The sequence below is a fragment of the Triturus cristatus genome, chromosome 1_2 (assembly GCF_964204655.1).
Source record: "Triturus cristatus chromosome 1_2, aTriCri1.1, whole genome shotgun sequence".
In the NCBI taxonomy this organism is placed as follows: Eukaryota; Metazoa; Chordata; class Amphibia; order Caudata; family Salamandridae; genus Triturus; species Triturus cristatus.
Window position 1 is genome coordinate 814,466,517 of NC_140580.1, and position 19,690 is coordinate 814,486,206.

Below are 19,690 nucleotides of genomic sequence, written 5' to 3' on the forward strand. Positions count from 1 at the left end.
AAGCCGTCATCTTCTCTCTTAATTAAGAATTCGGCTGGTGTTCCGTGAAGGTACAGCGTACAGTAATTGGAGCTCCTCATTAGCGTGCCCTTAAAATGCCATGTTACTTTTCTACTAACAAGAGGCTTCGAAGGATACATGTAATCTAACTTTTTAGCTTAAAAAAAGACGGTTTCCTAATTGCAGCTAAAACATTGGCTTAGTTTAGAACAATAAATAACGCTGAATGACAGGCTTTGAAATCAATAGGGTATGTCTCTTCCTGCATTTATCAGCCCATGAAAACAAGCTTCAGAGTCTCAAGCCTCGTACAAATCATTTCCACTTTGATGGATGGCATTGTCTGAAATTAATCAATACGCATCAGCTACATGCACTGAATGTTACTAAGTACAGCTGAGCTAAGCAGAGATAAACAAAGTAGATTGTGCAACCACCATCAAGGTGAGGTCAAATCATATCCAGCGAAAGAGACAGGAGAGGTGAATTGTTAGTAGACTCATACAGGTTTGCGCTGCCTGCATGTCAATACAATTAGCACATGGGAGTACAACCTTTCGACTCTTGCTTGTTGATTCAACACTCCTGCATGAACACTGTCATGTGCTAGAAATTCATCCCAAACTAAGGCATACAATGAATGAGGTTAGCGATAGAAAAAAAAGCGACACAAATATAGATGCTAGTATACGTGTATAACCCTATCCAGTATGTGAACTAACACCCAAACTAAGTTGTTAGTTAACTTTTGAATGATAGTTCAAATGTAAAACTATCCTTATCACACAAAGATAAAAAGAGGCTGAGCTTGGCCCAACGTCTGCCTCTAGTGAAAGTATCTAAACAAACAATGACATGGTGGCCTGTCAGGAAGGCACTGTGTCTCTCCAGAGAGGTTCTGTCTACCTAGCCGAATTGGATAAGGTAAGCTTACTTAGGTAATGTGTCATGCTTCATCATAGGCCACCTTACCTCACCCTAGTAAGATTGTACTACTAGGGCTGATTCAACCTCAAGTGGGCTATGTTGAGGGTGTTCTTAGAAATTATTTTGCCTAGATAAATACCTGGGATCCAGTTATTTAAGCTACAAATACCTCAGAATAAACCTCAAAGAATTCTTTAATGGGTGGTACTCTGTGCATATCTAAAAATACTGAAAAGTATTTTCAGAGGCCATAATTGGGTATCATGGCCCTTACATACCTATGATGTCCCAACAGGTTTCTGTCCATTGGTAGCCTAATTTGGTCTTGGGCACATGTCAGGGCTAATGCATGGTGCCCAATAATAGTTAGAGAGATACGGACCGCCACCTCCCTTGGGCTTTATTATAGTTATAATGCATGGGGGTTCCAGCTCCCCCACGCAGGCCTGGGTCCACCACCTCCCTGGGGCAAATGTTGTTAAATGTGGGGGGGCATGTGACCTCCTGCAGCCCCGGGGACCGTCACTTCCCTGGGCTGTAATGAAAAAAGATGTTTGGGTTGCTCTGGCCTTCCATGCAATCCCAGGGACCACCACCTTCCCAGGGCTAGTACAGAAAAATGTGGGGGCCCCATGCCCTCCGCTGCCCCAGGGACCACCAGCTCCCTGGGGCTATTTGAAAGCAGGTGGGCCCCTCCTGGAGTCATGAATAGCCCTAGGGACCACAACCCCCCAGGGCCAGCTCTTGCAATGTCCCGGGTGGGCATCCCCAGGACATTGAAGACCGTTACTTCCATGGGGCTAAATTGAAAAAAGATGAGGGGGGGGGCTCCGGCACCCCACACAGCCCCAGGGACTGACACATCCCCATGGCTAGTACAGAAAAAGGCAGGGGCCACACGCCCCCCTGCTGCCCTGGGGACCACCAGCTCCCCGGGGCTAATTTAAAAATGGGAGGGGCCCTCCTGGGGGCCTAAATAACCCTGGGGACTGCCACCCCCCAGGGCCAGCTCCAACAATGTCCCGAAGTGCGAATCCCCGGGACATTGCAATTTGCTATTGGATGGTGGGAGTACTGCTCTCGCTCGGTCAGGTGTGTGAGTAACTCTATGGATGAGTGGCAGTGTGTGAGTGTCTGAATAGGTGTATGAGTGCATATGATGGTGCTGTATTGATGAGTGACTGCATGTATGAGTGACTGTATGGGTGAATGAGAGGATGTGTGTATAGACCTAAGAGTCAGTGAGTGGGTATGTAGTAACTGGTATTGGTGTGTCTTTGGTTTTGAAAAGGGTAGTCTGTATTATAGAGTGGGTGTATCAAAGGTTATATTAGGGTGTGAGGAGGTGCATCAGATTATCACATGGATGATGTCATCAGTGATGTCATCAGTGATGTCATTTGAGATGTCATCAGTGATGTCATCAATGATGTCACTGACCATGTCATGAATGATGTAATATGTGACGTCATCCGCAGTGCATTGCGGGGGCGCAAGTTATAGTTAGCTCAACTAACTATAACGGCCAAATTTCTCTGGTTTTGTACAAGTCAAATGTCCAACTAACTATAACATCCCTGAAACCTGTGGTTTTTCCAGTGAATTTCTAAGTTTTTTTAAATGCTAATTTCCAACTATGCCTACAGAGATAGGACATGTGCAGGAAGAGCTATATGCACAGAAAGAAGCAAGAGAAATACAGAAAGAGGCAACAGAAGTCCAGAAAGAGTCAGAAAGGTGTAGAAAGAAGCAAAAGATATGCACAAAGAACCAACAGAGGTGCAGAAAGAGGCCTTGTTGCAAAGTCATCCTGTGCCCTGGGTACCCCCCAACTGTTTGCTGACTGGTACTGGTGGTAACGGACTGACCCTGGGCTCTGCCTAACCAGGCCCGGAGCCAGTGCTATGCTGAAAGACACATAGAATGTAGTGAAAACCCCTACATGCACTAGGTACACTATGGGTTGGGGTACCCCTGTGATTGGCATGACCTCCCCTGTAAGGCCCTAGTACATAATAGGGCAGGGGGAATAAAACTACCTCTAAGTCCCTAGCATATAATAGGGCATGGCAGTTTAGAGGCCAGGAGCCCTTTTCTGCACTTGCATGTGTGCACTGTTGAGCCTGAAGTCAGTTTAAAAGTAGCCCAGTGTGTGCAGAAAGAGGCAAGAGAGGTACAGAAAGAGGGGAAAAGGGTGCAGAAAGAGGCAAGAGAGGTGCAGAAAGAAGCAATAGAGGGGCAGAAAGAAGCAAGAAAAGTGCAGAAAGAAGCAACAGAGGTGCAGAATGAGGCAAGAGAAGTTCAGAAAGAGGCAGCAGAGGTGCAGAAACAGGCAGAAGAGGTGCAGAAAGAGGGAACAGGGTTGCAGAAAGAGAGAAGAGGGGTGCCGAAAGAAGCAAGAGAGATGCAGAAATCAGTAAGAGAAGTGCAGAAAGAAGCAACAGAGGTGCAGAAAGACGGATGAGGAGTGGAGAAAGAGGAAAGGGAAGTGCAGAAAGAAGCAACAGAGATGAAAAAGGGGGAGGAAGAGGCAAAATGGGTGCAGAAAGAAGCAAGCGAGGTGCAGAAAGAAACAAAAGAAGTGCAGAAAGAAGCAAGAGAGGTGCAGAAAGAGGCAAGAGGAGTGCAGCAAGAGGGAAGAGAAATACAGAAAGAGGCAGAAGGGATGCAGAAAGAAGAAAGAGAGTTGCACAAAGAAACAAGAAGTGCAGAAGGAAGGAACAGAGGTGCAGAGAGGGGCAAGAGGGGAGTAGAAAGAGGGAAAAGGGCTGCAGAAAGACACAAGGGTTGCAGAAATAAGGCACAGAGGTGCAGAAAGAAGGAAGAGAAGTGAATAAAGAAGAAACAGAGGTGCAGAAAGAGGGATGAGGGGTGGTGAAAGAGGCAAGAGAAGTGCAGAAGGACGCAACAGAAATGCAAAAACAGGGAAAAGGGGTGGAGAAAATGGCAAGAGCGGTGCAGAAAGAAGCAAGAGGGGTGCAGAAAGAAGGAAGAGGGGTGCAGAAAGAGGCAAGAGGGGTGCAGAAAGAGACACGAGGGGTGCAGAAAGAAGCAAGATGGGTGCAGAAAGAAGCAAGAGAAGTGCATAAAGAAGCAACAGAGATGCAGAAAGGGGGACGTGGGATGGAGAAAGAAACAAGAGGGACACAGAAAGAAGCAAGAGAGTTGCAGAAAGAAACAAAAGAAGTGCAGAAAGAAGGAACAGAGGTGCAGAAAGAGGCAAGAAGGGAGAAGAAAGAGGGAATAGGGGTGCAGAAAGACTCACATGGGGTGCAGAAAGAAGCAAGAGAAGTGCAGAAAGAAGCAACAGAGGTGCAGAAAGACAGATGAGGGGTGTGGAAAAGGACAAGCGGAGTGCAGAAAGAAGCAACAGAGATAAAAAAGGGGGAAGAGGGGTGCAGAAAGAAGTAAGAGGGGTGCAGAAAGAAGCAAGAGATGTGCAGAAAGAAGCAACAGAGGTGCAGAAAGAGGCAAGAGGGGTGCAATAAGAGGGAAGAGGGGTGCAGAAAGAGGCACAAGGGGTACATAAATAAGCAAGAGATGTACAGCAAGAAACAAAAGAAGTGCAGAAAGAAGGAACAGAGGTATAGAAAGAGGCAAGGGGTACAGAAAGAAGCAATAGAGCTGCAGAAAGATACAAAAGAAGTACAGAAAGTTGGAACAGAGGTGCAGAAAGAAGCTAGAGGGGTGCAGAAAGAGGCATGCAGGGTGCAGAAACAAGCAAAAGATGTGCAGAAAGAAAAAAGTGCAGAAAGAAGGAACAGAGGTGCAAAAAGAGGAAGAAGGGGTGCAGAAAGAGGCACGTGGGGTGCAGAAAGAAGCAAGAGAAGTGCAGAAAGAAACAAAAGAGGTGCTGAAAGGAGGAGCAGATGTGCACAAAGAGGCACGAGGGGTGTAAAAATAGGGCACGTGGGGGTGCAAAAAAGAAGCAAAAGAAGTGCAGAAAGAAGGAACAGAGGTTCAAAAAGAGGCTAGAGGGGTGCAGAAAGAGGCAATAGGCATAAAGAAAGAAACAAGAGAAGTGCAGAAAGAAGGAACAAAAGTGCAGAAAAAGGCGAGAGCGGTGCAGAAAGAGGGAAGAGGGGTATGAAAGAGGCACGAGGGGTGCAGAAAGAAGCAATAGGCATGCAGAGATAGCCAAGAGGGGAGCAGAAAGATGGAGGAGGAGTATAAAAAGAGGCACAAGGGTTGCACAAAGAAGGGACAGAGGTGCAGAAAGAAGCAAGAGTAGTGCAGAAACAGGCAATAGAGATGCAGAATGAGGGGTGGGAGTGGAAAAAGAGGCAAGAGATGTGCAGAAAGAAGCACCAGAGATGCAAAAAGGGGGAACAGGGGTGGAGAAAGTGGCAAGAGGGGTGCAGAAAGAAGCAAGAGAGGTGTAGAAAGAGGCACGAGTGGTGCAGAAAGAGGCAAGGGGTTGCAGAAAGAGGGAAGATGAGTGCAGAAAGAAGCCCGAGTGCTGCAGAAAGAGGGATGAAGGGTAGAGAAAGAGGCAAGAGAAGTACAGAAAGAAGCAACAGAGATGCAAAAAGGGGGAACAGGGGTGGAGAAAGTGGCAAGAGGGGTACAGAAAGGAGCAAAAGAGATGCAGAACGAAGCAAAAGAAGTACAGAAAGAAGGAACAGAGGTGCAGAAAGAGGGAAGAGGGGTGCAGAAAGAGGCAATAGAGGTGAAGAAAGTGGCAAGAGGGGTGCACAAAGAAGCAAGTGAGGTGCATCAAGAGGCAATAGAGGTGCAGAAAGAGGCAAAAGAGGTGCAAAAAGTAGATATGATTTGAAGAAAGAGACAAGAGAAGTGCAGAAAAAGAAAGAAAGGTGCAGAAAGAAGCAACAGAAATGCAGAAATAGGAAAGAAAAGCTCAGAATGGAGAAAGAGTGGCTTGAACACCTTTAGTACCAATTTAAAACCCACATTAGCAATAAGTAACAAGTGACCATTCTAGGTTTCCATTCCAAAGGACCTTCCTACATGCTGTAACACTTGTCGCTGCATTTTTGGTAACGTTTGAGCTGTTTGAGCTAGAAACAAGGCTTTTTTTGTTCAAATCTGCAGATTAGGCAGCAGACGATGGATTATGTGGCTAATGTGGAAAATTTATAATTGTGCGAAATTCACAGCAGCCAAACAGTCGCATGATTCCAGTGGCCCTGCTCATACCTCTGACTGGGGCCAGAAGTGCTCCTCAATAATTCCTTCTTTTTTTGTCTCATTTAGTTCATAGTTTATCTTCTCTGGAAACAAGGAAGACTAAACCTGAGGTTACCACTCCACAACACAGACTACCATACCACATCATTACTCTCCTTAACACATAATCCCACTCTCCATAATTCCTATACACTAAATACCACATACTTTCGATCCACATAATTTCACTGCACAATATACCACATAATTCCACTACAAACAACGTGCATCCAGTCCACTCCAAAAAACATTAGTAAAAAACGCCAATAGCTCTAACTCTTGCAAATGCAAAACCTATTAAATTACAAATGCTTCCTTAACTGTTAGTCACGTTTGCAGAGTGGTAGAGAAAGGGGGCTCGGCCTCTAGCCAGCGCTCAGCAATTCCACTGTGTGGGACTTAGGAGGTACCTGGAGGGGTTCTTGGCCCCCAAAGTTCCTCAGTAGTAAAGTGGACTTCATTCCTCAACCAGTCCTGTGCCAGGAGGCACATTTGCAGAGTGGTGGAGAAAGGGGGTGTGGGCTCCAAAGACCTCTTAGCAATCCCACTGTGTGGACCTTAGTGTAGATAACAGGAGGGGTAGTTTGCTCCCAAGGACAACCTTGGGGGCCAACCACCCCTCCTATTACCTCCAGTAAGTCCCACACAGCAGCATTGCTATGTTCTCATAGCAGGCCACGCCCTCTTTCCCCAACACTCTGCAAACGCGCTCCCTTGCGCGCTCTTGGATGGGGATTAAAGTCCACTTCACTGCTGGGGGTCTTTAGGGGCCAACTAGCCTACCTGATACCTCTAGTATGTCCCAGATAGTGGGATTGCTGATAGGTGGGCACAGGCCACGCCCCCTTTCTCCACTACTCTGCAAACGCGCCTCCTGGTGCACTCTTGTGTGGGGAATGCAGTCCCCTTCCTGAGGGTCCCTGGAGGCCAACTATCTCACCAGGTACCTCCAGTAAGCCCCACACAGCTGAATTGCTGAGAGTGGTCCAAGGCCATGCCCCCTTTTTACACCACTCTGCAAACGCATCTCCTGGCAGACTGCTGCTCTGGGGATGAAGTCCATTTCAGTCCTGAGGTCCTATTCAATGGCAACCCGTTGTGAACTAACTTCTCACTGACCTACTTTTCACCTGAGAGAATCTGAATGTTAGTAACTTATTACTAATTATGCAAAAGCACTCATACTACCAGTCATACATCATCTTATCTACTTTGAATACTTTTCTATATATTTCATACTCTGATAAGAATCTCACAGACACATATACCTCTAAAATCCATGATTCTTCTTAAATTAAATGTGAGTTACATACTGGAAGATTGAGTTTGTTGATGAAATCATGTTTTTGCTCTTATTAGATAGATTGAAATAGTCTCAGGTTTTGTCCAAACTAAGCATAAGAATGGTACAGCACCCTCATACAAAACAATCATAAATGGCAACCTGTTCAATTCTGCACTTTCTGATACTACGGAAGGCAGCAAATGAAAACATTACTTTCATATTTTGCTGTAGTAAATCCACTTCTGAATGGTTAGTATGTGTTAACCCTTTCACTCACTTTTACAAAGAAGCCCGAAATGGATGCCTATTTGTGCATAATCACGACCTGATCGCAATCATCGTGACAATTTAGCTTCATAGTTGTATGATTTTAACAGTACACTACACTTTATTAGGAATCCCTGACTAGGAAATGAAACCCTTGTCATAGTACAATTAGTTTAAACACCTCCAATTTCTAAAAACAATGACCTCTCTGTTTAAAACCCTTCCCCAATACACTCTTAGCAAAATCTTCATTGTAACCCACTAGAACAAGTAGGTCACAAGTTCACACCACATTCTAGAAGGGCCATATCTGTTCCAAAAAGAGCTTCAGCAGGTACGGGTTACTGTACAGAATGAAAAGCATATCCAAATCTGTATTACACTTTCAATTATGTTGTTCCACAGCATTCATAGATCTGGTTAGTAATCAACACACTACCTAATTTTATTCACCTACATGTTCACAGTATCGTAGTCGCGAATACTCATAACAAAATCAGGAATTCAATAGCCAACAGCACATTCAAACTTCATAACTATAAATAAGGAATTCTATGCATCACATTAGGTACGTCACTATCTAAATAACTCTATAAAAACATGTATGACTCTTAGAAAATGTCTGTCTGTTCGTATATCAAACTTTCAGTGACTGTCAGTGGGAGCATAACTCTCTCAGAAGCTCTGTCAGAGAGTGTGTGAGAGTTTGACAGGGTCTATCCGAGTGTGTGTGATTGTCTGACTGAATGTGAGAATGGATGTATGGGTGAATAAGTGGTTGTGTATGTAGCTGAATGAGTAAGTAAATTGCTGTGTGAGTGGTTGTATAGGTGAGGCACTGGGTGCATGAGTATCTGAGGGATTGTCTCAGTGTGCCTCTGAGTGGATGCATGAGTGGGTCTGTGAGTAGATGAATAAGTCTCCGAGTAGGTCAGTGACTGGATGCATTAATCTCGGAGTGGGTCTGTGAGTAGAAGAATTAGTGTCTCAGTGGGTCTGTAGCTGGGTGCGTGACTCTGTAAGAGGGTCTGTGAGTGGGTACATTAGCCTCTGAGAGGGTCTGTGAGTGAATGCATGAGTCTCTGAGTAGAATTATGAGTGGGTGCATTACTGTCTGAGTGGGTCTGTGAGTGAGTATGTCCATTTCTGAGTGAGTCTGTCAGTGGGTGCATGAGTATCTGAGTGTGTCTGTGACTGGGTGTGTCACTCTCTGAGTGAGTCTGTGAGTTGGTATATGAATGTCTGAGTGGGTCTGTGAGTGGATGCATGAATCTCAAAGAGGCACTATGAGTGGGTGCATAAGTGCATGAGTAGCTGAATGACTGATTAAATCAGTGACTGGGTGCATAAGTCTCACAGTGGGTCTGTGAGTGGGTGCACCAGAGTCTGATTGATTCTATGAGTGGGTGCACAAATAATTGAGATGGTCTCACAGTCTTAAGTGTTTGAGAGGGTCTAAGAGTGGGTGCCTATATCTCTGAGTGGGTCTGTCAATGGGTGTGTGAGTGTTTGAGTCAGTCTATGAGTGAGTGCATGAGTGTGTGGGTAGGTGTCTGACTGGGTACATGGGTGGGTCTGTGAGTGAGTATGCCAGAAAATCAAAAAGTCTGTGAGTGACTGAGTGAATATTTGCTTGAGTCTATGAGTGGATGCATGAGTGTCTCAATGGGTGTGTGAGTAGGTGCATGAGTGTGTCAGTGGGTTAGTAAGTGAGTGCATCAATTGTCTCTCAGTGAGTGCATGAGTGTCTATATAGATCCACAAGTGAGTGAATAAGAACATCAGTGTCTCTCAGTGAGTATGTCAGTGTCAGAGTTGGAGTCTCACTGGTTCCCTCCATGTCTGAATGGGTTTCTGACTGGGTACACGATTGTCTCAGTAGGTTTGTGAGTGGGTGCATCAGTGACTGGCTCGGTCTGTGAGTAGACGCACCACTGTCTCAGTGGGTGTATATGTCCATGCATGCCTCTCTCACTGGGTATGTGAGGAGATGAATGACTATATGAATATATGTTTGAGAGGGTTCATGAGTCTCTGAGTGAGTGAGTGAGTGTGTAAGTGGGTGCATGACTGTCTGTGTAGGCATGCCAGGAGGTGCATGAGTCTCTGAGTGGTCTGTGAGTGGGTGCATGAGTGGGTGTGTGTGAATGAGTAGCTGTGTGAGTGGGTGCATGGATGTCTCAGTGGGTATGTCAGTATGTGAGTTAATGTGTGAATGGATGCATAAATCCCTGAGTGGGTCTGTGAGAGAGTGCATGAGACTCTTAGTGGGTCTGTGAGTGAGTGCATGAGTATTTCAGTGGGTCTTTAAGGAGGTGTGTGAGTGTGTGAGTAGCTGTGTGAATGGGTGGGTGCATGGATGTCTCAGTGAGTATGTGAGTGGATGCATGTGTGTCTCAGTCAGTGCACAACTCACAGAGTGCATCCTTGAGTGCATGCATTAGTGTTTGAATGAGTCTATGAGTTTTTTTATTTAGCTTTCTTCATAATCTTGAATACATTGTGGCATTTACACTGTTGATCGTGACATCTTCATGAATATCGAATGTGAAAAAAGTAATTTTCCAGCATATTATACATTTCACAGGTCCCTCAAACACCCCTATATCTCAAACCCTGTAGTTTAGTTCCTATTTCCCAATTAGGCCCTGCACATTGGAATATTATACCCTATAGATTTAGCATAGGGCTGAGGTCAGTATGCCCCTATCGAGTATATTTAACTTAATTAATTTGTACCAGCTAGCTCAGAGACCACTAGAAACTCCTTGTAAACAAGAAGGGAGTCGTTTCTGGCAACCGCATAAACATGACAACTTTGTTTCCCTTTAGAATCGGAACACTCTCAGAATCGTGGAAACAACAGATAACAGTTTCACTCATCTAATCATGCATGCTTAGTTTCTTCGGAGTTACACTGAAAGAATAGACGGACGTTTCAACAAAAGGATTTATTGTGCAGTCTTGTTTCTCGTGTAAGAAGTATGAGCTGTTACAATCACAAGACAGTATGCTAGATATATTATGTACAGCATAAGCAGTAGAAAGAAATAATACTGCGCTAGCATTATCTTTTAGCTATGACACATATATTCATATACATAAATAACATAAGCTAAAAATGCGAGTACTCATGAGATGCTTCTCTAACTAGTTCTAAGCCAGTGTACCTAACCTAAGTGTAGTACAAGGTAAGAAGTAGGTGATGTATTCTATAGTATTGTAGGCTATAGTATGGGATGCTAAGTTTAGTATGCCAAGAGTCCCTCTAGGTTCTAGTCTGCTCCATACCTTGAGAATGAGAGAGGTGGGAATCTCTTTCCGGGTCTCGAACTCTAACACCCCACGAAGGGAATCGGAACACTGGAAGCTGGATTCTCTGCGATCAGGGATGACAGCGTTTCTTGTGCGTCAGGCCGGGACACGGGCTCCTCTAAAGTCAAGGTCTCCTCCTACTTGCTTGGGCAAGGGAAGGTATACTTATACCTGGTAGGTGCCTTGGAATGTTAGCATTGACGTGAAGTCGGGCAGAGGAAGATGTCAGGAATGAACCCTTAAGGAATAGCGGTTCATGCATAATAAATTAGTTCTTTGCAAAATCAATAATCCTGGGCTAGGGAAACTCCCAAGAGCTTAAGGGTCTGGTTTCTAAGAACTCGTTGTGACGTTGGGGTGGACGGATGTAGGCGACCATGCCTGTATTTGGATAGCATGGCTAATGCCTGAATAAGGACTGGGATCTTATGCCTATATAAGGGCAAGGCAAATTGTGCCTATATAAGGACATGTTTCATGAAAACCTATATACGGATACCTAAAGCGGAATACAACACCCACTCCACTTTCGAATGAACGATAATACTAAATGCTAAACATAAAATGCTAAACATTAAACTGTGTACCACATGTTGCTAAAAACATTTGTAAAAGCATACTAAAAGAAGTCTATAAAAAAAACTTCGCTAAAACATGTAATGCAAAGGTACTGTACATTTTAAAGCAGTTTTTCATTCTAAGCATATATTGATATAAATGTAATAGGAATGAACAGAAATACATACATACGACGAAATGGTCGACAAGTATTCAAACAATCAAAGCCATTTCATAACATAGTACTAAATGAAATTGTGGTAAATAAGTAGGCCTGGGCAAAGCACTACGCTACGCTCGCGAAGTTCGCGCTACTTCGCACTACGCGAATTGCACGTAGCACAGTGCGAACACGCGTAGCGTAGTCTTGCGTAGTGCTGCGGTCATTTTTTGCTTGCTCGCGGTCCTCAACATCAAGTTTGCGACCGCGAGCAAGCAAAATGACATCCCGGCGAGACTTTTTCCTTGTTCGCGATCAGCAACATCAAGTTGGCGATCGCGAACAAGGAAAATAAACCTCCCGGCGAGATTCCCAACGCGAGGAGGTCAGGTTTCTCATTGCGAGGGGTCGCGTATGCTCGCGACCGCTCGCGATGAGAAACTACCAGTTCGCGTTGAGAAAGCTGCCGCTCGAGTAAAAATCTCCTCGAGCAGCAGAAAACTACAGCTCGCACTGTGCAAGATGCCATTTTCAATGATTGCACAGTGCCGGTTGCTTGTCCGCACTGTGCAATCATTGAAAACAACATCTTGCACAGTGCGAACATGTTACTACGCAGTTCGCGAAGTGCTACGCGAAGCCCGCGTAGTGCGAACAGCACTTTGCGTAGCTTCGCGAAGTGCTACTTCGCGAACTACGCCCACCCTTATAAATAAGGTGACAATGTGTCCCTGGAAGTATTCAAAGAAGTCCGTTCTATATGAATAGTTCTACTGTAAGCAGATTGATTTGCCATGTATTTTCAAATTTAGAAAAAAGTCATTTTAGGAAGAGTTCCAAGTTCTGTTCTGTTCTGAAAATATGAAGGCCAAATTCATTGCTTTCCTGGTACACTGTGAGCCGAATCAAAGTCAGTGTATGGGTCTGGTGTAAATATGAAATCATCTACTCTTGTAGACAAAAGATTGTCTTTCGATGTCGGTAATAGTTGGAACACATCGTTTAGAAGGTTAACTGCACAGAGATGTGAAGCATCGCCTTCAGCATGGGATGCCGCAGCAATGTTCTCGTCCATTACCTGTATGCCTGTTGATCCATTTTGTACCTCAGCAGCAGCAGGAAGCGTCTGTGAAATCTCAACGAATGCCGTCATCAGGATTGGGCCATTATAGGGTCCAGCAGAGTATCGGTATCCATTGGCATGACTGATGGGAGCATTAGACATATGTTTAGCATGTATTCTTAACCGCAAAGCAGGGGGCGCAGAACAGGTAAGATGCAATCTTGCCAGATTGGTCTAAATGACAGAAACCATGTTGTATTAAGTTCCCGTAGACAAGGTATGCCCAAAAGTTGCACTATGAGCTCACAACACTTCCGTTCTAGGAAAGCTTTCTCCAAGTTGCTATGAGTGACGCCGGTGGATAGGCTTGCCATAGCGTAGCAGTAGGAATAGAAACAAGATTCCTGCATTGAGTGATAGAACTAATGGCAGACCACCAAACACCGACTGCATGAAGTTTGGAATGATTCAGAGGACTGCCTGAAAAGGTGTTAACAGTCCTGAACATATGTTCTTAAATATATGTACAACCCCGCTCGTATCAGACATGTTTAAGATACGTCCCATCATTTCTACGAAATGTATAGGGCAGATTGTACAAATTAGAGCCTGTATCTCAGCCGAAGTCCTTGCAATTTGTAGATCATAGGTTTCTTTGGCCGAGGTCAAAGGCATGGTCTGTTGCAAAAGCATGGCTTTCATTCTGCTTAAAGTATCAAAACATATAAAAGAAACATTCAATGAAGACCATAGAGGTGACTCCCTGACTGTGTCTATTTGGGGGAACAATACTTGCATACAACAAGTAACCCTGGAGCTAACCTTTACCAAATATGGGATTCCTGGCAACATGCCACAGCAACCTTGATCATTCAACATGAGGTAATTCCCATTAGAAAGTTGGCCAAATGTTGGATTAACCACAGCAGCTGCTGCACCCTGTAGGTGGTAGGACAAGTTTGCCACAGAACCGTTACAAGCCCCATGTAAAGAAATGTCCTGACATATGAGAGATCCACTCAGTGCATTTCCACACCGTGTACCACTTAGAAACACTTCACGATCCCCACTCCAACATCTGTATTCGTAAGGTAAAACCCAGGGTGTCTTAATGTATTCTTTACCAAACCTTTCATATTTGCCTGCTTGCATGTGTTTGAGGCAATACAGAAAATGAAAAGTAGTGACAGGCAGAGTTATTTTGCCATGGATAAGCCATTCTGTACCTGTTTTTTTCTGCTACCGTAAATGGTAATTTTTCCAGTTTTTCAATGCTCAGCACTGTATACTTTGCTCCCCTTTGTGCCATTTCGATCTGTTTATCTGTGAGATTGTATTCAGAAAACAGAGACGACGTGTTGATAAAACGCCAAGGCACATAGCCTGCACGCACGGATTGCAGCGTCCAGCCTAACAACATAATGGAACGTAAGTGAGATTGTCCTTGTTGTAACATGGCTAAATCTTGTTCCAGTATGTCAATAGCAGAGGATACAATGTTGTCCAGTGAATATATTCTGCATGACAAAGTTGTTAACCCATTGCGGAACACAGTGAGAGATTACTCTTAGTTAATACAATCAAACTCATGTATTCTTTCTGCGGCCTCTGCCTGTGACACCTTCCATATTTCATTATAAGCAGCATAAATGCCAGCATATAGGAAATGTTTTTGATGCGGTTTTCTCAGTCCTAGCAAGAAATCCCTAAGGTCTACATCTTCTTTAAGTAAAGATAAGTGTTGTTTCACATCCTCGAGTGTAGATCTTTGTAGCCAGTCGAGGCACAATTTTCCTACACTGTATATTGTTACTTCCCCCAGAATCTGTCATTGAACATAACATGGGTCTGGCCTATGGATAGTAAAGTCCTGTATTCGATTCAGGAATCTTTCTTGACAGATGTTTGTGTCTGTGTGCCAGAGCAACCATTTTTACCAATCAGTATCTGATCTGTTGTTTTGTAGTATTGTGTGTACTGTGACTGCTCCCTGTGTAGTGTCATAACTTGCAGGTGTTGGTACAGAAGGTGTGTTCATGTCTTTGATCTTGGCTAATCCAAGGCAAGACGTTTGTTGCAAAGTGTCATTCAAAAACACTATTTGCTGAGGGATGATACAGGCTCTAAACAAAGCTTCTATCTCCTGCATTTGTCAATCTTTAGAACCCCAGATAGATTTTTGTTTCGATTGTGTCTTTCCGAAAGTTAAATCCTTGTCTAGACAGTTGGGCAATAAAGGCTGCAGAATAAATCTGTTTTGTATTAGTTCACATATTTTTCTGTCCTGTTGTGTTCACATTCTTATAGAAAAATGGTTCTGGATCAGATATATTGTACCCTGAAAAATATGGAAACTTATTTGCAAATGTTTTTGAACTACCCTTTGGTGGTGTAGGACAATGTTCCCATTTGTTAAACATAAATACATTTCTAGGTGTTGCAGATCTATGTAAGAAATGATGACCATAGTGGTTGTAACAAAAAAGTTGTTTGTAGTCTGATGAACCCTCTAACTTTTCTTTGTTAGAGAACACAGCAGACCTTTTTAGATCAGACATCAAGTTATTAACAGTCTCAAAGTCCCACTCATCAGAATAGGTACTGGAGGTAATAAAGCCAATTAATGAAATTTTAAATAAATGTGGAATTTTCAGAAGTTCCGACGGGCCGAGTATGTCAAAATCGGTTTTGTCCCAAACTATACCATCCTGTATAGGAACGGCTGTGATGTTCACTGCTGACAAGTCTCTTGCTTCACGATGGGAAGATTGGTGTGGTTTTAAAAGTAAGTTCACATTTTTACTTTCAGTGTCCAAACAAATATATCTGCCATTCATAGGCACGCTAAGAGTCATTACCAAAGCTAGCCAAAGCAGAAAGAAAAGTATTCCAGACATAATCCAAAGTTCAATCCATGGTGAAACCAGATAAGTATCTTTCAGAAAACGAAAACATTCTTGTACTTTTTGTTTTAAAGTTTTTAGGGCTGGCGTCATTTCAGGCTCACTTGGATCCTTAGAAAACGTATCAAAGTTAATGAAGTAGCCAGAAGCTGTTCGGTCAATTGTTGGAATTGCATAAAGATTCGTCGAAATCGCTGGAACCAGTTGATCACGTGTTACGTTTGTGTAGACAGGTGTATCTGGACGAACTGTTATTTGAGTTTCACGAGGGATGAGTTCCATAGCATTGTTCCTTAGTCCTTCATCTCTTACTGCTGAATTCTCGCTGGTTATGAGTCTTTCAGTCTGAACCTCTTGGATAGTAGCGAGAGGAGTGCGTCTGCTACTAGGACTGAGTCCACGAGGCCTACTATTTAGTATCGGCCACATAGTGTGGTTTGATGAGGTCAATTGACACAAATCTTTTCTCCTTTTTTCCAGCAGGGGGCAGCAGAAGTACTATTCTTGTTCAGTGGACGGCTAGGACAGGTACTGGTTTTCTGTAAGAAGGTCCAAATTCCTTCTTGTCCGCAATTTTCTCTCTGACTAGATCCCCAACTTTTGGGATCCAGACAGGCCTTGCTGGGACTGCTGGTTTTTCCCCAGTGGTCATTGGCTTCAGGAACACATTGCTTTGTTTCGATCTTAGTTCATTTAGATCCTGTAAAACAGCAAAACGATCTTTGATATCAAAGGGTTTATTTTCCACCACTGTGCCTTTACAATCAAGATCAGGAACCCACATTCTTGTCCCAAACAGGACCTCATATGGAGTAACCCCCCTAGAGAACTCGTTGGCAAATTGTTTAATCAGCGTTGGCCCCATAAATATGTTTGACCCACCCATCGCCCGAACCTAATACCCTAGCTGTTATAGACTGCTTTATATCCCGGTTTTTCCTTTCCACAACAGAATTTCACTCAGGATGAAACGGAGAGGAGTACCGCAATGCTACGCCCAAACTGGCCATGCCTTCTTTGTAAGCCCAAGAGCTAAACGCAGGGCCCTGGTTGGAATGTAGTGTGCCAATTGTGTATGTGCCGATAAAGACTTGCAAATCTTTTATAACAGTTCGAGTGTCAGCCGAGCGCTGAGGCCACTTTTATAGGAACCTTGAGCACGAATCTACTGCAACCATTATATATTTATAGTTGCCATCCCTTTGCAAGGGACCACAGTGGTCCAGGTAAACACAAGCTAATGGTTTGTCTGAAATCAACAGGGATGTCTGTGCAGGACGTTTCTCTGTGGAGACTTTCATCTGTTGGCATATTTCACATTCCAAAACGTAGTTTTTGGTCTGTTTCCTAATGCCAGGCCACCAATATCTTTGCTTTAGCAAAGACACTGTTGCAGAAACACCTGCATGGGCAGAGGCTATCCCTTCATGTGCTGCTAGGATAAGTCCTAATCTATGTTCCATGTTTGGAATCACCCTATCCCCCACTCCAGGGATTTTAGCAAAAGGAACGTTGTTCGCATCAATTACATAAGAGTACTTGAGTGGAAGCTGAGCTGCACCACTGTCTTTGCTTGAAGCATTGACAGCCAACAATATCTCACTGTCTATTCTCGTGTTTGAACGAGTGATCACAGCTACGGAAGCCGTTTGTACAGCCCCCTTTGCGGCTTCATCAGCCAATGAATTCCTGCAACGTGAACGCCATCACGTTGATTACTCAGCGTGTGTATCATGTGAGCTTTTGGTAGTTCGTTTCTCAACTGAACTACTTGTTCCCAAATGTTTTATGCTTTTTTGTGTCACCTTTTGCATCTTTGAATCCGTTTTGAAACCAATTCTGTAAATATTCATTATATGACTGGACACAGTAAAAGGAATCGCACACTATAAGTGTGGGGAATTTGTGATCTGTATTTTCAAGTGCCAGTTTGAATGCTTGTAGTTCAGCTCGTTGAGCTGTACAATCTCCTAGAGATTGAGTTTTTGTGACCATTGTTCTGAAGATATCATCGCGCATGCGACCTTTAACGATTGCGCACGCTGCATTGTAAGCTTGCTTACTCCCTGTAGCGGGTTGTTCTGATCCGTTAGTATAAATAATAAATTCGCACTGATCGAGAGGCAGAATTTCAGTGGGCAGAGGATATTCATGTTCATATTGCAGGAACGCTTGTGTTTTTAAATCAGGATCAAAAACATATTCAACATCTGTTGCAGCAAGAGAATTAACCCTTTGTATCCATCTAGGATGTAAAGCTTTTGCATTTTGAATGCTCGCTTTTGAAACCGCCTCTAAGGCTGGTACTGGAGTCACAACAATAATGCGTTTCCCCTGAGCTAGTGCTCTTTCTTTTGCTATAGTGGTTTGAACTGCTGTCAGTGTCTTTTCTGTTGAAGTGAAGCGCATTTCTGCTTGTGTATACAAATGTGATTTGTATGCTATTGGTATTTTTTCACCCTCATTAAATGTTAAATAGGTGAATACACATTGACCCGAAATTATTCGGATCACTAAATTGCATTTATTTACGCGTATTTGTTGGTGATTTGTTGCTAATATTTGTTAGTTTTGACTTGAGTGAACCCAGGCCGTCTGTGTGTTCCTGTGTCCAATGTTTTGATGAAAAATAAGGTTTGATTAATTTGTAGAGGAGTTTAACCCTTTCTGTGTTATTTAGCATGTAAGTTCTTCTAAAATTTAAGAATCCCAAGATGGATTGTACATTTTTCAGTGTTTTTGGAGGTTGGAGCAGGGCACACTTTTCTAAAAAGTTAGCTGCCAGGCTCTTGCCTTTACTTGAAAGCTCATATCCTAGGAAAAGGACATTGAGATGGACAATTCTGGATTTCTTAAAGTTGAATTTATAGCCCTCAAAGGCGAAGCCCAGTATAATGGTATTCACCCTGTTCAAGTGCCTATCTAGGTCATCATCTGTCAGATAGATGTCATCGGCATATGACGATGCCTTGTTATCATAAATTTTTAGTAACTCTGTTACCCTTGCTGAGAATAACCCCGGGCTGTTTATGAACCCTTGTGGGAGTCTACAAAATTGACGCTGAGTCCCCATTATTGAGAAAGCTGTTAAGTACCTGCTATCAGGTGCTAAGTTTTGACAAAAGAAACCATTTGAAATGTCCAATGTGGTTTTGTATTTTTTACGCACAATGTTATTCATGAATGCTGTACTATGTGCATTTTGCACTGCAAATGTTTTGGAACAAGTGTTCAAGTGTCTGTAATCCAAAACTAGACTATATGTATTGTCCGGTTTGGATACAGGAAACAAAGGATTGTTCATTGAGGAGATGCATGTTTCAATCACCCCTTGGTATTCAAGTTGATCTAAGATCTCCCTGACCTGTTTTTTAGCTTCTTGCTTTATTGGATGCTGCCTTTGTGCAGTAGGTTGATTTTTGTTTGCTGTATTTTTTGGTGAGGTGAGTCCTCATCCCATCCTACATGATTTTATATAATGCTGGGGCCTGGGCTTCTGCCCATTTCCTGGCTTAAGTATATTTTAGGTGAATTGGAATATGGTTGGAGAAGGCTGGCATAATGATGTCCTCGCCATGTGGGCACTCCCTAACACATTTTGGTGGCCAGTCCTGTTCTGCTAGAAGTATATCATAACCCCTTGAAAGTTTATCCCAAAAGAGTGCTTTCACATTTCTTGGTATGTCTCCCTCCATTCGGAGTGTTATTTCATATAACTTTTGTGGAGTACGAACCCTGGTGTCTACATTGATGTACTCATTCAAGTCCACTATCTCCAGAAGTTCCTTCAGGCTCTGGTGAGCTATTGTTACTTTTGCTGTCCAGCATTGTCTGAGCCCATTCTCTGTTCTTGAGCTGTGTTCTCAGTATTCTCGGCATGTCTGATCTTCAGACCTGCTACCTTCTTTTTTGTGAATTGAGGTTTTGATTTATTTTTCTGAATGTGTTGATCGTCTTTGGACTTCACGCGTTCTTCTTTGTGATCTGACCGTCCTCTTCTTTCTGATGTCTGTGACGATATCTGA